This window comes from Hemicordylus capensis, chromosome 1 (assembly GCF_027244095.1).
Source record: "Hemicordylus capensis ecotype Gifberg chromosome 1, rHemCap1.1.pri, whole genome shotgun sequence".
NCBI classification, from domain to species: Eukaryota; Metazoa; Chordata; class Lepidosauria; order Squamata; family Cordylidae; genus Hemicordylus; species Hemicordylus capensis.
The window spans coordinates 149059632-149079220 of NC_069657.1; the positions used below are offsets into that span (position 1 = coordinate 149059632).

Below are 19589 nucleotides of genomic sequence, written 5' to 3' on the forward strand. Positions count from 1 at the left end.
ACCAGGGGCTCTTTATATCCCCTCTGCAGCTAATAGCAGCTTGGGGGTGATCTAAGCCAGGGAACTGGTGTGGGGATTTAATCCCCTGTGCCCTCCACCCAGATTGAGCCTGTTTATGGCTGTATTTGGGGAAAGATCTGTGTTGTTTCAGTCAGGGAACTCCCATGCTATGTCTAGTTTGACTCTCTGCCTCCCATGTATTTGTTGAAGTCTACATTCTGGCTGGCAGTAATCCTTGCAAGCGAAGAAGCAACCCTCTCTAAGCAGGTAAAGTACAGAGAAGAGCAAATCTGCCTCCTAGTGGTAGCCTTAGGGTACTACCAGGATCAATGGTAAACTGCACTTTGGCATTCTTCCCTTGAAATAGGAATGCTGTTTTTGTTGTCCACCTGAAATTGATTAGGCTATCATGAGTTTTACCTTACTGGTGATATCTTATGAAAACTCCCCACAACTAAACTGGCCCGTGTCACTTTCCAAGAAAATAGCACTAATTTTAAATGTAGCATAAAAGAGGAGTGCTGACACTTGTCACCAGAGCCAGAGGAAGCACTGGAAGTGTGGTCCTTAATGTCTCGAAAGAGGGGTGCTGGGGGTTCAAGATCAATTCCCCTCCCATAACATGAGCTGTATCTAAATGGGTTGGGGATTATTCAGGGTCCAGGATGAGACAAAAACATTTTCAAAATGCTTTTAGGCATTCTGGTCTGTTTTGTGGGCACCAAAGTTCAGTTGGGGTAGTATTGCAACAAGTTCTGGGGTTGAGCCTTGACTCCAGTTAAGTTCATGGGACAGGGCCCAGGGAGCCCAAATTTAGTGTCTGGGGTTGGCAAGCTTAGAGGGCGGCACCCCAAAGGTCACACTATACTGGCACCCACAGACAGAAACTGGAAGAGGTCACCGGTCAGGCTTGATGAGGCAGTAAACTAAAAGGTATTGCTAAAATACTGTGGAGAGCTTTGGACTGGACGTAGCCCCCGTGGAGGATGCAGGTGTGTAGATGGTGCAGGGCAGTTCTCCCACTGACAGGAGAGGAGGCTTTGATGCCAGGGGCTGGGGGAGGAGGCGGGCCGCAGCCCAAGAAGCAGAGTTCCTTTCCCATGGCCTGCGGTAGCTTTCTTTACACACCCTCCATCTCTTCCCCTGACATATTTTGCATTTCTCTCTCTCTCTATCTTATCTTGTTCTTGCTCCCTCCCTTCACTCCTCTGTTCCCAGCTGGCCCCATTGTTTTCTGGTTCTCAGCCCTGGGCCTCAGCTGGTTCTCCACCTGCGCCCCCACCAGCCATCCTGCTGAAGGAGGAGATGGCAGGTCTCCTTGATAACAGGCAGACAAAACAAAGACCTTCTGTGCTGTGATGAGTAAGGAAAGGGTGAGGGGAACATCTTGGACACAGCAGACAGAGATGTGTGATCGGTGGATTTGTGCTTGTGTGTGTATATGTGTCTCTTTATTTACAAGTGGATTGCTAAAATACTATAGCTGTCACCTCTGGAGCTGCTTTAATGGGCTGAGACTCTTCTGGGTCCATCCACAGCTCTGCTCCTAGTGAGCCATGGCCTGTGTGCTCGAGTTTCCTTTCTGTAAAATGCGGGTGGGGGGGTTGAGGGGCTTGTCCTGTGCAGATAGCTGAATTACTTAAAATTACTACAGACTGAGAATGATCATCAATGATGTACCTGTTCTGTTATTGCATTGTATTTCTCTACTCTTCTTTGAGGGCAACTGGAACTGACCACTGTTGGAAACAGAATCCTGGGCTAAGGATAGTCACAGCCTAAAGTTACCATCAAAACAAAGGTATTTGGTAGGCAAATCCCAGTTCCCTCTTTCCAGAAATCAGCTTCACATAGTGAAGAGTATTTCTGAAGTAGGACAGAGTAGTCTTTGAACGAACCAAAATGAGGGCGGCGGCTTGGGTGATAATACCCTCCACCCCCTTCCCTTGCCATTTCTTCTTCTCCACACTGTTTAATATTATTTGCAATGACAGATTCCTCTCTCTATCCCCTCAGTATCCTGGCCAATTATTTAATCTCAGAACAAGTGACAATTATTTCCTGCCCAGGTGTCTGAAGGTAACAGCCTTGCTGCTGCTGCCAGCAAAACTCCTAGGACACCACAGACCCTTCCCACACAAGCCACGTTACTGGAGAAAGGCCTATCGCAGCTCCTGTAATATAATAACTGGGGCTGGTTCTAGTCTCTTTCAGGGCTTTCCCTCCTCCTTGGCCTGTCTGTCCCCCAGTATTATTAATCTCTTAACTCAGGCTCCGTAGTTCCACCTCTCCCTCTCGCCCCTTCTCCACCCTACTCCATGAAACAGCTGCCTCTAATAGAACTCACTAATGGAAGGTTTGGGGTGTGTGCCTGCAATCCAGCCCAATCCAGTTATTTTGCTGAGTCTGAAGAAAAGGAGAGTGGGAAGAAGCATGTTGTGGTTGCATAGCAACCACAGAATACTGACTACAATAACCAGCCATGGCAGGGTAAGGGGTGCCACTCAGAGGTAGCGAAGGCACACATCGCAGGGTTGCTGCTTCCTCCCGTCTTTCCAAACCAGTCAGGGACTGAGCTGGTGCTGTGCTCATGGAGTCAGCATTTCATGTCTTCCGTTGTTTGCTAAACATCTGCTTAAGTTTCAGGCCTAGTTTTGCTCACAAATGGCAGATGAGGTGATAAACCTGTGTCTGGATTCACACTTATACCGTTTACACAGTATAATAACAACAATCATATGTGAAGCATTTAAAAGTGAGACACTGCTCAAAGCACATAAAGATACAGGCCCTATTCAATGGTTCACAGTTCTATTAAATGCTCCTCCAAACCATAAATCAATCCTGGAAGCTACAAAACTAGATATCAAGAAAAAGGATTGTAGCCTAGTTTTCTCCCTGACATCTAGTTTTCTATGTGCAGGGATTAAAAAATGTGTTGTTCTAGTAAGAACTAATCTGCCTGTTTTCCTTTCACTACAACTTCCCTACAACTGGATTAAATTTGGTCCAGATCGGTTAAGCAGTTCACAAGTTAGCCCACTTGCACCTCAAACGTTCATGTATCTACCATCTTGAACTGGGGTGGATGACATAATCACAAACTATGCATTTGAGGTGTCCCTATGTGTCCACACAACTGTACCAAATTTGGTCCAAATCAGTTCCCACTTGTACCTCAAATACCATCTTTTCCACCATCTTGAATCCGGGAGGTGGATGATATCATTGCAAACTACACCCTTGAGCCACCCCTATGTGTCCCTACACCTGTAGCAAATTTGGTTCAAATCGGTTAGGCAGTTCACAAGTTAGCCCAATGGTGCCTCAAATGTTCTCACATCTGCCATCTTGAATGGGGGTGGATGACATCATTGCAAATCACGCCGTTGAGGTGTTCCTGTGTGTCCCTACAACTGTACCCAGTTTGGTTCATATTAGTCCAGACATTGCAAAGTTGGTAGTGGGGGATGGACACACACACAGGGAATGCCAGGTGATTTCATAAGCCTACTGGAAAGTAGGCTAAAAAAAGAAGAGGAGGAGTATTATTCTATCTGCAGTCTGAAGTGGTACAATCCAGAGGAACCAAGTGTACCATCTTAACTGCTATTTGTGCGAACTGGGCTCCAGTGTCCTGGATATCTAACTTTCCAGGATGGCTTGTCCTGGTTAACGCTGCTGTCATTCACATGATTTGCTGTCTCAGATTGATCCTATGGCACCAATAGCTGGCCCTGCCTTACCAGCATCAGAAAAAGCCATTGCCCCTTAAATAAAATGAAGAACAGATTAGGACTCCGATGAAGCCATTCCTGAGAGAGCAGTGCAAGAACCACTGCTTCCCACAGCTAAGGTAGTGTGGTGTCGTGGTTATAGAGTGTTGGACTAGGATTGGGGAGACCTGAGTTCAAATCCCCATTCAGCCATGAAACTCGGTGATTCTGGGCCAGTCACGTGTGTCTCAGCCTAACTTACCTCACAGGGTTGTTGTGAGGATAAAAATGACCATGTACACTGCTCTGAGGAAGAGCAGGATATACATGTAAAAAATAAAATAATAATATTTGATTCTCTATAGAAGATGTGTAGAATGTTGATGGTGGTGGTGCCAGATGTCCCCATCACTGCCCGTCACAAGGGGAGAATTGGCCCCTTCCAAAATCTTCTCCCTCTGCAGATGTCAATAACTCAATGAACACATCTGGTAGTTTTGTCCACCTGAGATTAGAACGCAGAAACAAAAAGTAGAGATCCACCTTAATGTTGCCCTCTGCTGGTAAGAGTTGGCTGGCTCAAAACTATTGTTTCTGAAACTTCTTATAGCTGAAGCATGTTTTTGTTTTTTTCGGGGGGGGGGGTTATGGAGCTAAAATCGGAGGCACATTTCATTTTTACGCTCCAAAAAGTTTGCTTTTAGAGTGTGCAAGAGTAAGGGCTAGTTACCTTATTCTTAAGATCTCACCCCTAGGTTTTTGCATCATGAATCACAGTGAAGTGAGCCTGAGAGCAGGTAACTCTGCATCACTGCACAATCGATGAAACCAAATGCAGAGATGCAGCAAGGTTACCAGCTGCTAGAGGGAAACAGATTAAAAGGTCCAGAGGCTAGTGCAGTGAATGCATGACACTTAGGGCCAAACTAGTACATGTGACATCAGACATTTATTTAAATGATGGGCTTAATGCGGAAGCAGACCACAGAAGTGGTTCTTTTATCATCACAAATTAGCTGCAGGTGGCCTAATCCAGATCACAAATGAGATGCAAGATGAGGAAGGGACTCCTGCATGATTTTCACTCTGAAAATCCTCCCAGAGTAGCTGTTTGCCTCTGAAGTGATGATTTGCTACAAGGTGTTAATCCCTTCTTTGCTGCCCCTTACAATCCTGGGCCAGATCAGGACCCACATTCCACACACAGCTAATTTCTGTAGACAAAAGGACAATTTCTGGTCTACTTCCTCATTACGTGCATCTTCTAAATATGTATTTAAGGTCATGTATGCATGACATTTATATTCCATTCTTCCTCTGAGGAGTTCAGGGTGGCATGCATGGTTCTTTACCCTCCCCCAATTTTATCCTCACAACAACCCTGTGAGGTAGGTTCAACTGTAAGATAGTGATTGACCCAAGATCAGCCAGTTAGCTTCCTGGCAATTTGAAAACAAGCTTCCCCATTCCTGATCTACCAGTCTAAATGAAATGTAGAGATGTAGCAGGCAGCATCTGTGGGCCTTTCATTGTCTAATGCCTTTCTTTCTCACCATTCCTAACAGTTCTCTCTGGAACACTAGCATTCCTAGGCACAATGTTTGGATGTCCCTGCTTTACACTTATGGAAGAAAATGTGGTAAGAATGTTAACTGATGTGTGTGTGTGTGTGTGTGTGTGTGTGTGTGTGTGTGTGTGTGTGTGTGACGGTGGGGGATATATGTATTGGGCTTCCCTCTTTCCAGCTGGTGCAAAGTTTAAGGGTATCTATGCATGTGTGCATTTATTTAAGCTTGCCCTTTCTCCAAGGAGCTCAGGGCAGCATGCATCTATTTTACCTGCATAACAATCCTGCAAGATAGCTTAGTGTGGGAGAGAGTGTGACCCCAAGGTTGCACCCCCAGTTTCAGAGAACTCCAGCTAGAAACTGTCAGCTGTCTCTGGCCCTGGCCCTCTCACTTAAAACTGCCAAGCACTTGTCTCTCTGGCCCCCATCCCTGCAGGTGAAATATTCATGCAGCAAACACCAACAGTCATTAAAGAGTCCTAACATTCTTTTGCCAGAGGTTCTGACTCCCACCAGGTGTCACTTTAGGTGGAGCCATAGTGAGAAACCCATCCATATTAATTGGACTGCAAACTCACAACCATAAACCTATATTTCTCTCCTTCTATAGATGTTGTTTGGTAGGCTTGGGGTGCTGTGTGTCCTCATTGCAGCATGGAGATGTCTTCAGAGTTACTGTTTGCATTACAGCATCCTGATCTCTCCTCTTTCATTTGCCCTGAAGAACCACTGGACAGGTGTGGTGGAAGAATCTGACTTCTTGTCAAGCTCTTTGCATTTCTCCCTAGAGACCTAGAGAGGGTTTGCTGCTGTAGAAACAAAGGCAGGGAGATGCCACAGAAGGCTGTTTCAATAAAGGCAGCTGCCTTACTTCATACATAATGGTGAGGATGCAGCGCCACCTGTTGGGCATACTGGATTTCACAAGCATGCCGCTACAGGAGTTTGAAGGGAGAGAGCTAGGTGGCATTCAGAGCTTTGGATAAGAGGTCTCTGCCCCAAGGGGCTAATAGCTGAGATATCAAGAGACACAACAGGGGAAGGGGAGGGAAATGGAGGCAAGATAAAGTGAGGAAGACTCTTTGATTATTGCACAGCACTGATATATAATTAGGGTTAGGAAATGTCATCTTAAATTTTTTTTACCCAACATTGAAGGAGAGGGAGCAAGTTTTGGATTGAGACTGTGGCATGAAGGAAGGGGGTATTTCATATTTCCCCCTCATGGTGTGGCCTCAGTTAAAACTGCCCCAAGCTACTATTAAGCCTCAGAAAAACTCCCACAGGCACCAATCAGCAGCTTTGGAGGGGTGCAATTTTCATCAGCATTGCAGTGTGAGGGGAAAGAGTTCCAAAATAAGAATATCTTTGTGTCGTGCTTTGGAGTGTAACCCAGATATTTTCACCAGATTTATTTATTTATTTATCTATCAAATCGCCCCAAACATTCATCTCTGGGCGGTTAACAATAGCATAAAACAAGTTAAAAACATATACAAAAACTTAAAACAATTTAAAAATTTAAAAATAAACCAGAGATTAAAACCTAAAAAATTGAGAAAGCTGAGAAAGCTTGGGCGAAAAGATGGGTTTTCAGGTGTTTTTTTAAAATTGCCAGAGATGGGGAGGATCGTATCTCAGCAGGGAGAGCATTCCACAATCTTGGGGCATTGACCGAGAAGGCCCGTCTCTGTGTAGCCACCAAATGAGTTGGCGGTAACTGGAGACGGACAACCTCAGATGACCTCAGTGGGCGGTGGGGCTCGTAGTGAAGAAGGTGCTCTCTTAAATACCCAGGGTCTAAGCCATTTAGGGCTTTATAAGTTATAATAACTAGCACTTTGTATTTTGTCAGGTAACTTATTGGCAGCCAGTGTAGCTCCATCAGTAAAAGGGTAATGTGGTCTCTCTGAGATGACCCAGAGACCAACCTGGCTGCTGCATTCCGAACCAACTGAAGTTTCCGGACTATGTACAAAGGCAGCCCCATGTAGAGCGCATTACAGAAGTCAAGTCTGGAGGTTACCAACAGCTGTACCTGTGTTTTGAGGTCATTGATCTCGAGAAATGGGCGCAGCTGGCGTGTCAGCCGGAGCTGATAGAAAGCACCCCTGGCCACCGCCTCAACCTGAGAAACCAGGGAGAGGTGTGAATCCAGAAGTACTCCCAGACTACAAACCTTTTCCTTTTGAGGAAGTGTGGCCCCATCTAGAACAGGTAGATCAAAATCCTCTCTAGAGTTCTGACCCCGCACAATAAGTACCTCCGTTGTATCTGGATTAAGCTTCAGTTTATTCTCCCTCATCCAGCCCATTACTGCTTCCAGGCAGGCATTTAGGGAGGATATGCCAGCTCCTGAAGAAGCTGACATGCAGAAGTAGATCTGGGTGTCATCAGCGTACTGATAACACCCAGCTCCAAATCCCCTGATGATCTCTTCCAGTGGTTTCATGTAGATGTTAAAAAATATTGGAGAAAGTATGGAACCTTGAGGGACATCATACTTAAGCTCAGATTTTGAAGAGCAACGGTCTCCAATCAACACCATCTGGAATCAGACAGATTCCAGATGGTGTCGATTGGAGACCGTTGCTCTTCAAAATCTGGTAGGAGCAGAACCACTGTAAAACAGTGCCTCCCACCCCCAACACCCTCAGACGTTCCAGAAGGATACTATGGTCGATAGTATCGAAAGCCACTGAGATATCCAAAAGGACCAACAGAGTCACACTTCCTCTGTCAATTCCCAATTGGAGATAATCCATCAGGCTGACCAAGGCAGTCTCCACCCCAAACCCTGCCCCAAAACCCATTTGAAATGGGTCTAGATAATCAGTTTCCTCCAAGGCTGCCTGGAGCTGAGAGTCCACCACCATTTCAGCTGATGAAAGAGCTTGCCTGAGGCCAGCTGCTCAGTTTGTGGCAGTGGACAGATTAGACATGGCAGTTTCCTGAGGTGTAGCTCTGTCTCCTACCCAGTGTTCCCTCTAACAGGGATTCCCAGATGTTGTTGACTACAACTCTTATAATCCCCAAGCAAAATCCATTGCAGCTGGGGATTCTGGGAATTGTAGTCAACAACATCTGGGAATCCCTCTTAGAGGAAACACTGCTTCTACCCATCCTCCCGCTAGGGCTGCTGTGGTCTCCTGCTTCTGCTGTTACAAAGAAGTAGTCATGCTGATAGTGCCTCTCTCTTGTGTCTTGTCTGGTTTGACCCTTGGCTCTTTATGGAATGGGGATTAAGGGGTTGTGCCACTGTTCTGTTGGCCAAGGGGGTTGGATTGAATGACCTGTGGCCCTTTTCAATTCTGAGTTTCTCTTATAAGTAATCACAGTTCAGGGATAGTTGTGGTGTAGAATCCAAGGGAAAGAGTTGTGGTATGCAAGGCCAAGGGAGTAGTGGAATCAGGAATATTGATAAATGAAATAGATCATATGTACAGAGAGGCACGTGCAGACTACTTTTTCAGTGTTCTTACTACTGACGGTGTGTTAGCCCCACATCTACTCCAGGACTGGAATACAAGTAACTAAAGCCCCATTCAGAAGCTGGCCTGGATCAAGGAATGGATTAACCAAAAACACCACAAGGGGCACTCCCACTCAGAGCTTGTCTACTCTCCCTGTTGGCTCCGTGCTGAAGAATCCTGGAAATGTGGCCTCTGTCTATGGATCTCCCTTTGCAGGGAGTGCAATAGGAATACAATCTGAGTCTCCCCTCCTGCCTTATATGGGAAGAAGGTTAGGCTGAGAGATATGTGACTGGCCCAGAGTCACTCGGGAGGGCCATGGCTCAATGGGAATTTGAACTTTAATAATAATAACAACAACATCAACAACAACAAACCCCCAGTGAGGCACTACCTTGGCGTGGTTGTGGGGCTTGTGTGCTCTGAGGAAGGTGAGAGCTATGCCAGAGGTCCAACCATACTGGACAGGTCTCACCAGAGGAGCCAGACAAAGAGTGCCTCTCCCATCAACAATATGGTGAGACGTAACTTTAATAAATCTATACCGGATCGGTCGTCGCCCGGGTCAACAAGGACCGCGCCAGGTGCTATAGTCCCTGGACATCTGGTGGCAAGTGGGCAACAGGACTCAGGATCTTCAGTTGAGCAACCAGGGCTGGAGACTGCAAAGTTACTGGAAGAAACGTCGCTTAACCGGGAAAAAATATACGAAGAATGCCAACAAGGAAATAATGATCTGCTATTACAAGTCTAGTCCAACTAGAAGAGGTTATTTAAAAAGAATGTACCAAATTTGGAAAGAGAAGCATCCAGATACAGAAATAACAGAACAAAGGCTAGCAGACCAGAGAAGATACATAATAAGAAACAAAGTATTCACAGGAGTTGAGCTGGAAGAACTGCAAAGAGCAACACAGGCTCAAGATGTGGAAGAAGAATTACCACCAGTTGAAGTAGTTGCTCAGGCGCAGGTGGAGGAGGTGTTGGAAATAGAGGATGCCACTGTTACTGAACTGTTTCAAAATCAAAACCAAGCAACTTTCCCTTTGCCTTCAACTCAAAAACCCGAATGCCGTTTAACAGAAAAGCAACAAGAACTAAAGCAAAAAATAACTGAGCACATGAACCAAACAACCACCAGGGTTCGACTTCCAGCTCTAAAAACAGTTGCCAAAAAACAACTTGCTCAGGCATTAAAAGATGTCAATGCTGCACTTGCAGAGATAACAACCAAGAATTTGCAAGAAACAAACCAACTCATGTACAGTGCAGCAACAATAACAACACAAGAGCTCGGATATAAGATCAGTGGACCTGTAAAAAAAGAAAGCAGTACATCACCTAAATGGAAGATTAGATTAGAAAATAAAATATCCAGGCTTAGATCAGACGCTAGTAAATTGAAAGATATGAAAGACAAGAAGCTGAAGAATGAAAACACCAAACAGTATCTGATCCAAAAATACCACCTAGATTCAAGGAGAATTAGAGAAGTCCTAGAAATAATAAAGCAGCAAATAAGAGCAGTGTCAAAGAAGATTAGCAGATATGAAGCCAGAATCACACAACACAGGCAGAATCTCCAATTCCAGTAGAATCAGAGACGTTTCTACCAAAGCATAGAAGGAGAAACTGCAAGAAACCTAGAAACACCAAATAAAAAAGAAACAGTGCAATTCTGGGGAAAATTCTGGGACAATCCAATAGATTATAATAAAAAAGCAGGCTGGATGAAAGAGGTCAAAAAATGTAACCAACAAATGCAAGATCTAATAATAACACTGGAATTAATAAGTGAAAGAGCAAAGAAAATTAAAAATTGAACTGCTCCAGGCGACGATGAACTGCATGGCTTTTGGCTTAAACACCTAACAAGCCTCCATAAACAACTATCAAAACAGTTCAATCACATTTTGCAAGGAGGTGATATTGAACAATGGCTAACAACTGGGAAAACTCATCTCATCATGAAAGACCCAGCAAAAGGTGCAGTTCCAAGTAATTATAGACCGATAACCTGTCTGCCAACCATGTTCAAATTATTAACTGGAATAATAGCAGATGAAGTGATGCAACACTTCTTAACTAACCAACAGCTTCCAGTTGAACAGAAAGGAAATTGCCCAAACACCAGAGGCACAAAAGACCAGCTGCTGATTGACAAAATGATTTTAGAAAATTGCAAGAGAAGAAAAACCAATCTAAGTGTTGCATGGATTGACTACAAGAAAGCCTTCGATTATTGCCTCACACATGGATACTAAAATGTTTAGAAACAACTGGTGTCAGCAAAAACATTCAGATATTTATTAAAAAAGCAATGAGCATGTGGAGTACACAGTTAACAATCAATGGTGAGACACTTGGACAGGTTAGCATTAGAAGAGGCATTTTCCAAGGGGACTCACTATCCCCTCTGTTGTTTGTAATTGCCATGACCCCACTTTCACAAATGCTAAACAAAACAGGCCCTGGATACCAAACATCTAAAACATCAAGTCAAATCAACCATCTGCTGTACATGGACGATCTGAAGTTGTATGGAAAGTCCCAGTCAGAAATCGAATCACTGCTAAACACTGTCCATATATTCAGTAGCGATATAGCAATGGAGTTTGGACTAGACAAGTGTGCTGCATTAATAATGAACAGGGAAAATAAGAAAAAACAGAAGGAACAGAACTGCCCAATGGAAGCAAGATCAAGAACCTGGAAGAGAAAGAACATTACAAATACTTGGGCATTCTCCAGGCTGATAACATCGCACACACTGAAGTTAAAAGAAAAATTGGAAGTGAATGCATCAGAAGAGTAAGAAAAATCCTAAAGTCCAAACTCAATGGCGGAAACACCATATAAGCCATAAACACCTGGACTATACCTGTTATTTATTTATTTATTTATTTATTTATTTATTTATTTATTTAATTTAATTTATATACCGCCCTTCCAAAATAGCTCAGGGTGGTTTACAATTAAAACAACTCATAAAACAATGAAAAGCTAAAACAAATTAAAAACAATAAAACAACTAACAATTTAAAAACATTTTAAAACAAAAATTAAACATTGTCCCCAGACCCCAGCTCAAGAAATCACGTAGACTTAGTATAGAAGAAAAGGGCCACAACTTTGTTAACTATTACACAAAGCATGGCAGAGTGGAACACCAGGTGATTAATCACCCTTAGAGAACAGTGCGGGCCAATAGAAGCAGGTCAGAACTCTGAAATCCTACCCAGCGCCCTACTGGGCGACACACCCTGGCTCGGGAATGGGCAGGTACACTCCACCCAATTCCTTCAAAGCCGACCCCCCCTTCTGTAAGAGAGGATCTGGATACTTCTAGGCATTCATCCACCCCGGACCGCACAGCCCAAAGGTTGGAGAAGTCCTGAAGCAGGGTTCATGGCAATCATTCTCCCCGTGCCGCACAGGCTACAAAGGAGCGATCAACCAATCACCCCTTTTAGATATCCAAGGGTGCTCACTGATGTTCTAACCCTCAAATTACCACCCCGCCCGCACTGTTCCTGCCATTGTGGCTGACCTAACTCTAACTACGCACCCAGGACACAGAACGGAGTAGGCGAAAAAAAACCCAACAGTGGCCAATGCGTTGGGAGCAAAAAATTCCTACTCGGCCCCTTCAGGCGGCCAGTCGCTAGACCCGCTCTGTACCGGGGGGGGGAGGGAGGGGAGAGCTCCTTCTCCTGTGGTTGCCTGGTCCCAACTGAAGAGAGAATGGAGAATGAATGGAGAATGGGGCGGGGATCGGCCAATCCTGGCCGAAAACCCCGCCTCTTGACCAAAAGGGTCAAACGGAACCCTTCCTGGTCTTCGTGCAGGACAGGCTGGGACAAACTCCCTCCCATCTGCACAAAGCCGGGGGTGGGGGGTGTTAAGTAATTAAAAACCCTAAATCAAATTAAAAATTAAAAATTAAAAAAAATAATTTATTTATTTTTAAAAGCCCTGAAGGGCCAGGCCAAACAAATGTGTTTTAAGGGCCCTCCTGAAGGCCAACAGATAACTCAAATTACGGATTTCCGCAGGGAGCGCATTCCACAGCCCCGGAGCAGCCACAGAGAAGGCCCGCCTCCAAGTCGCCACCAGACGAGCCGGTGGCAACTGGAGACGAACCTCCCCAGATGACCTTAATGTGCAGTGGGAATCGTGCAGAAGAAGGCGCTCTCCAAGGTAACTTGGACATAAGCCGTTCAGGGCTTTAAAGGTAATCACCAGCACTTTGTATTTTTCCCAGAAACATATCGGCAGCCAGTGTAATTGTTTCAAAATAGGCGTAATATGGTCTCTCCGGGTTACCCCAGAGACCAATCTGGCTGCCGCATTCTGAACTAATTGAAGTTTCCGAACTACTGTTATCAGATACACTGCAGGAATAATAGACTGGACCCAGGCAGAGATAGAGATGCTAGATCGTAAGTCCTGGAAAATAATGGCCATCAACCATGCTCTGCACCCCCGCAGTGATGTAGATAGGCTATACCTCCCTCGCAGCTTAGGTAGAAGAGGAATGCTGCAAGTCTATCAAACAGTAGAGGAGGAGAAAAGAGGCCTTGAAGAATATATCAAGGACAGTGAGGAAGATGCACTTAAAATGGTCAATAACGCAAAACTATTCAACACCAATTAAACAAAGCAGGCCTACAAGAAAGAACAAGTCAAGAACAGAGCAGAAAAATGGAAAAATAAGCCACTGCATGGTCAATATTTGCACAATATAACAGGAAAATCAGACATCACCAAGACCTGGCAATGGTGTAAGAATGGCAACTTGAAGAAAGAAACAGAGGGTTTATTACTGGCTGCACAAGAACAGGCACTAAGAACAAATGCAATAAGAGCAAAAGTAGAAAAGTCAGCAACAAACAGCAAGTGCCACGTTTGTAAGGAAGCAGATGAAAGAGTGGACCACCTAATCAGCTGTTGTAAAAAGATCGCACAGACTGACTACAAACAAAGGCATGACAAGGTAGCAGAGATGGTACACTGGAACATCTGCAAAAAATACAAGCTACCTGTTGCCAAAAATTGGTGGGACCATAAAATTGAAAAAGTTGTCGAAAATGAAGATGCAAAAATATTATGGGACTTCCGACTACAAACAGACAAACATCTGCCACACAATACACCAGATATAACTGTAGTCGAGAAGAAAGAAAAACAAGTTAAAATAATTGACATAGCAATACCAGGTGAAAGCAGAATAGAAGAAAAAGAAATAGAAAAAATCACCAAATACAAAGATCTACAAATTGAAATGGAAAGGCTGTGGCAGAAAAAGACCAAAGTAATCCCAGTGGTAATTGGCGCTCTAGGTGCAATTCCAAAACACCTTGAAGAGCACCTCAACACCATAGGGGCCATAGAAATCACCATCAGCCAATTACAAAAAGCAACTTTACTGGGAACAGCCTATATTCTGTGACGATATCTATAACAACAGCAACAACATTGATAATAAAATCCAGCCATCCCAGGTCCTTGGGAAGGACTCGATGTCTGTATAAAACAAACCAGTCAATAACACCTGTCTTACTATGTAAACAACAACAACAATAATAATATAATTATACATTTATATCCCGCTCTGCTTCTGAGGAAACCACAGTGGGTACATGGTTTTATGTTTATCCTCACAACAACCCTGTGAAGTAGTCTAGGCCAAGAAATAAGTGACTGACCCAGAGTCTCCCATCAAGTTTTATGGGTGAGTGGGAATTTGCACTCGGGTCTCCCCAGACCTAGTCCAATCCTCTAATCCCTACACCATGCTGGCTCTAACTGTGCATTTACTTTAAAGAAATGCCTTTTATGTCCATTAGTGGCTAACATCCAGCTGAATGAAGTACACATGCAGTAAAAGAAGCACATGTCCAGTTTGCTGCATTCCCGACTAAAACAGTGTAGGTGGGGGAGGGGGATTTTCATTGTTCTCCTCTTCCCTCTGAAGTGCTCTGTGTGCCACCCAAAAATATGTCCCTGAGGGCTGTGTGATCCTCAGGGACATATTTTTCAGGTGGCACCAAATGCTTCAGAGGGAAGGAGAGATCAGTGAAAATTGCCCCTTCATACTGTTTCAGTAAGGAAGCACATATGCTTTGTTATCTGAATGTCACTATCTCCTTACAGGCACACCCCAACCAACATTTATGTAATGAAAGATCATATCCCACCTTTCCAGAAAGTCCAAGGCAGCTAATAAACTATTTCAATATATGTGAAAGGAAAATATTTCTAGCATCCTTTCCCCCATTCTATAAAGTATATTTATAAAGTATTTGCTTTGACAATAATAATAATGACTTTCAGCCCTCTACGGCTTTGCCAAACTAATTAGTGTGACATTGCCCCTGCTCTGCTCCTCCTAGGTATGGATGCGTCATCACGAAGCAACTTCCTTCTGGTAGGGTCAGCCACTGTCTGGATTTCTATCCTCTCCCTCCGCTCCCTGCAAATGAAAGAACAGGATCTGCTGTTTACTGTCTTCCACAAATCCCCTCTTTTGGACAGAAACGCTACTGGTTACAAAATAGACTGGAAGGCTGCCAAGGACACGGAGTGCTAAGTTAAATGGCAGGCAAGGACAAGAGCTGGGCCAGGTCTGGTGCAGTGCTTGAGTGGAAAGGGGGGCCAGGGAGCATTCCAGTATGTTGGGGTCCCCTTAGGCACCCCAAAGTGTGCAGTGTGGCTTAGGCAGGTTGGGAATTGCTCTGATTTCTTGGGAACTTTGTCATATTGTATGTGAGACTTAAAGCGTTCCTGGGTGAAAGAGGTGAGGGGGAAGGCATCTGTATAGACTGTACTCCGCTCCCATTGCTCTATTGTTCTAAGAGCCTAGGTGGTATTCAAACATCTTTGTGTTTTTGAATGCCATATGCCTCCCTTGAAAATGCAAACACTTCCCAGAAATGTCAGTTCCATAATCTCTTCTGGATTTGTCTGTCTATCTCAGATAGATGGACAGAAGTTTGATAACAGATAATAGTCTCCATGGGACTGAAGCAACTTAATTGTGTAGCCTACCTCATCCTTGGTGAGGGGAGGATTACGAGATAAATTACACATAAAATAGCAAAGCCAAAATCATATTAGACAGAATGTACACTACAGCCTGATTTCCAATTAAAAGCTTAACCCTAGCCACCAAAACCTAACATTTAACTGCCAGAAAAGCTGGTCTTATCAGCTTCTGTATTTTGCGCTCTGCCCTATAGATGTATTGTGGAGCTGAAATCAACTTTTGCACAACTTCAAATTCAGTTTGCCTTTGGATGGTGACTATATGTAAGCACAGTAAGGTATTCCACTTAGAGGATGGGACCATAGCTCAGTAGAAGAGCAGAAGGTCCCAGGTTCACTCCCTAGCATCTCCAGGTAGGGCGGGGAGAGCCTCCTGCCTGAAACCTTGGAGAGCTGCTGCCAGTCAGTGTAGACAAGACTGAGCTAGATGGACCAATGGTCTGACTCATGTAAGATTCATTCCATTGTCCTGTCATTGCCATAAGAACCTATGAATTACCTTGTTAGATCATTCAGTCTACTCCAGCAGCATTCTGGTTCTGATAGTGAATTAGTCAGATCTCCATGGAAGCTCAGAGCATCTTATTTTTGGTTTAAAATATGTGTTCTTACTGTATGCATTATTATTATTATTATTATTTATTTATGTATTTATTGTTATTTCTTGTTTACACAGTCAGACAGGTGTTATTGACTGGTTTGTTTTATCCAGACATCGAGTCCTTCCCAAGGACCTGGGATGGCTGAATTTTATTATCAACATTGCTGTTGTTGTTGTTGTTATAGATATCGTCGCAGAATATAGGCTGTTCCCAGTAAAGCTGCTTTTTGTAATTGGCTGATGGTGATTTCTGTGGCCCCTATGGTGTTGAGGTGCTCTTCAAGGTGTTTTGGAATTGCACCTAGGGCGAAAATTACTACTGAGATTTTTTTAGTCTTCTTCTGCCACAGCCTTTCTATTTCAATTTGTAGATCTTTGTATTTTGTGATTTTTTTTCTGTTTCTTTTTCTTCTATTCTGCTATCCCCTGGTATTGCTATGTCGATTATTTTAACTTGTTTTTCTTTCTTCTCGACTACAGTTATATCTGGTGTATTGTGTGGCAGATGTTTGTCTGTCTGTAGTCGGAAGTCCCATAATATTTTTGCATCTTCATTTTCTACAACTTTTTCAATTTTATGGTCCCACCAATTTTTGGCTACAAGTAGCTTGTATTTTTTGCAGACGTTCCAGTGCATCATCCCTGCCTCCTTGTCATGCCTTTGTTTGTTGTCAGTCTGTGCAATCTTTTTACAACTGATTAGGTGTTCCCTTGTTTCATCTGCTTCTTTACAAAGGTGGCACTTGCTGTTTGTTGTGGATTTTTCGACTTTTGCTCTTATTGCATTTGTTCTTAGTGCCTATTCTTGCGCAGCCAGTATTAAACCCTCTGTTTCTTTCTTCAAGTAACCATTCTTAAGCCATTGCCAGGTCTTGGTGATGTCTGATTTTCCAGTTATATTGTGCAAATATTGACCATGCAGTGGCTTATTTTTCCATTTTTCTGCTCTGTTCTTGACTTGTTCTTTCCTGTAGGCCTGCTTTGTTTCATTGGTGTTGAATAGTTTTGCGTTATTGACCATTTTAAGTGCATCTTCCTCACTGTCCTTGATATATTCTTCAAGGCCTCTTTTCTCCTCCTCTACTGCTTGATAGACTTGCAGCATTCCTCTTCCACCTGAGCTGCGAGGGAGGTATAGCCTATCTACATCACTGTGGGGGTGCAGAGCATGGTTGATGGTCATTATTTTCCTGGTCTTACGATCTAACGTCTCTATCTCTGCCTGGGTCCAGTCTATTATTCCTGCAGTGTATCTGAAAACAGGTATAGCCCAGGTGTTTATGGCTTGTATGGTGTTCCCGCCATTGAGTTTGGACTTGAGGATTTTTCTAACTCTCCTGATGTATTCACTTCCCATTTTTCTTTTAACTTCAGTGTGTGTGATGGAGAATGCCCAAGTATTTGTAATGTTCTTTCTCTTCCAGGTTCTTGATCTTGCTTCCATTGGGCACGCAGTTCTATTCCTTCTGTTTTTCTTATTTTCCCTCTGTTCATTATTAATGCAGCACACTTGTCTAGTCCAAACTCCATTGCTATATCATTTCTGAATATACGGACAGTGTTTAGCAGTGATTCAGTTTCTGACTGGGACTTTCCATACAACTTCAGATCGTCCATGTACAGCAGATGGTTGATTTAACTTGATGTTTTAGATGTTTGGTATCCGAGGCCTGTTTTGTTTAGAATTTGTGAAAGTGGGGTCATGGCAATTACAAACAATAGAGGGGATAGTGAGTCCCCTTGGAAAATGCCTCTTCTAATGCTAACCTGTCCAAGTGTCTCGCCATTGATTGTTAACTGTGTACTCTACGTGCGCATTGCTTTTTTTCTAAATATCTGAATGTTTTTGTTGACACCAGTTGTTTCTAAACATTGTAGTAGTAGTAGTAGTAGTAGTAGTAGTAGTAGTAGTTTTATTATTTAAAATGTTTATCTGGCAAAATAACATAACTTGACTAAGGTACAAGAGGAAAAGGTACTGCTACATTGGACGTTGTAAAAAGAGCTTATGATTGTATTTGAAATATTCTTTTGACTGTAAGGAAGCCACAATAATTGGACTAGGTAATTATGATCCCTGCTAACTGAGCTAAGAGGCACTTCTATTTAAAAGTGATGATTATCTTTATTTAGCAGGAGGCAAGCAACTGGCCCTATCCATCCCCAGCACAGCATCCCTCCAGTGGTTGTTGCTGATGTCTGTTTTATGTTTCTTTTTTAGATTGTGAGCCCTTTGGGGACTGGCAGCCATTATTTATTTATTTATTTATTTAATATCTATGTCAACTGCTTTAGGAACTTTTTTTGAAAAGCGGTATATAAGTATTCATTGTATTGTATTATATTGCAATACTGGGGCAAAGCAAATCCAGGTCCACTCAGTCCTAGTGCAAAAGTGTGTGTATGGGGAGGGAGGGGAGCCTTCATTGTTGTTAATCACCAGGGGGCAGCATGAGCCCTCTGCATCTGAAAGGGGTGGAGCTACAGCCCAGTGGGAAAGGGTGGCCGGAGAAACACGGCGGCTGATGTAGAAGGCGGATTCTCAGGTAGATTTGGAACACTTGGTGCTTGTGGGCTGCAGAGAGAGAGAGTTGTAGAAAGCCGCAGAGTGGGCTCAGAGACACGGTGGAGAGTAGCCAACCTGCAGAAAGCAGTCAGCAACCTGAAATAGCAGGGGACTTCTGACACCACCATTCTTCTTCTGCGCATATATATAATAATGTCATAATTGCGGTTTGGTGGTGCAACATGGCAATTATATTGTGCAATATGCATACAAGAATGACGGGTGTAGGATGTGGAGCTCCAGTGGAGGCCTGACTTCGGGAGCAAGAGGCACCAGTTATGAAGCCATAACAGGCTGCAAGGTAAGAGACGTGCCTCTCTGTGTCAAGAGACAAAGCGGTTCTGGGGAAGTGCACAAAGTCATTTCACATCTTTGTGGAGAGTGCAAGTTTTAAAACAGAAAGCAGCATTTGGAAGTTCAAACCATAGACAAGCCAATGAGGGATTAGGCTTGGGGGACTTAACAGAGAGGGGGATCAAACTCTGGGATGGAATGCTGAGGGTGGGAGCAGATTCCCCGCACCCACCCCACCTATAAGAAGCCCTGGCACCCATTTGGCAAACACAGTGGAATGGACTTAACTGGGCAAAGTTATTTGTTAAATAAATAAATAAATAAA

The 19589-nt window shown here is 43.8% G+C and overlaps 1 long non-coding RNA gene across 2 annotated transcripts; it reads left to right on the forward strand.

Annotated features, from left to right (window-relative positions):
• Positions 1–33: 33 nt before the first annotated feature.
• Positions 34–19589, forward strand: LOC128336092 (uncharacterized). Of its 2 annotated transcripts, none has more exons than XR_008311833.1 (4): positions 34–1362; positions 1722–1801; positions 5282–5355; positions 15152–19589. It is a non-coding gene; the product is annotated as an uncharacterized LOC128336092 (long non-coding RNA). The 2 variants fall into 2 exon arrangements; XR_008311832.1 differs by lacking the exon at positions 15152–19589 and adding an exon at positions 5894–6124.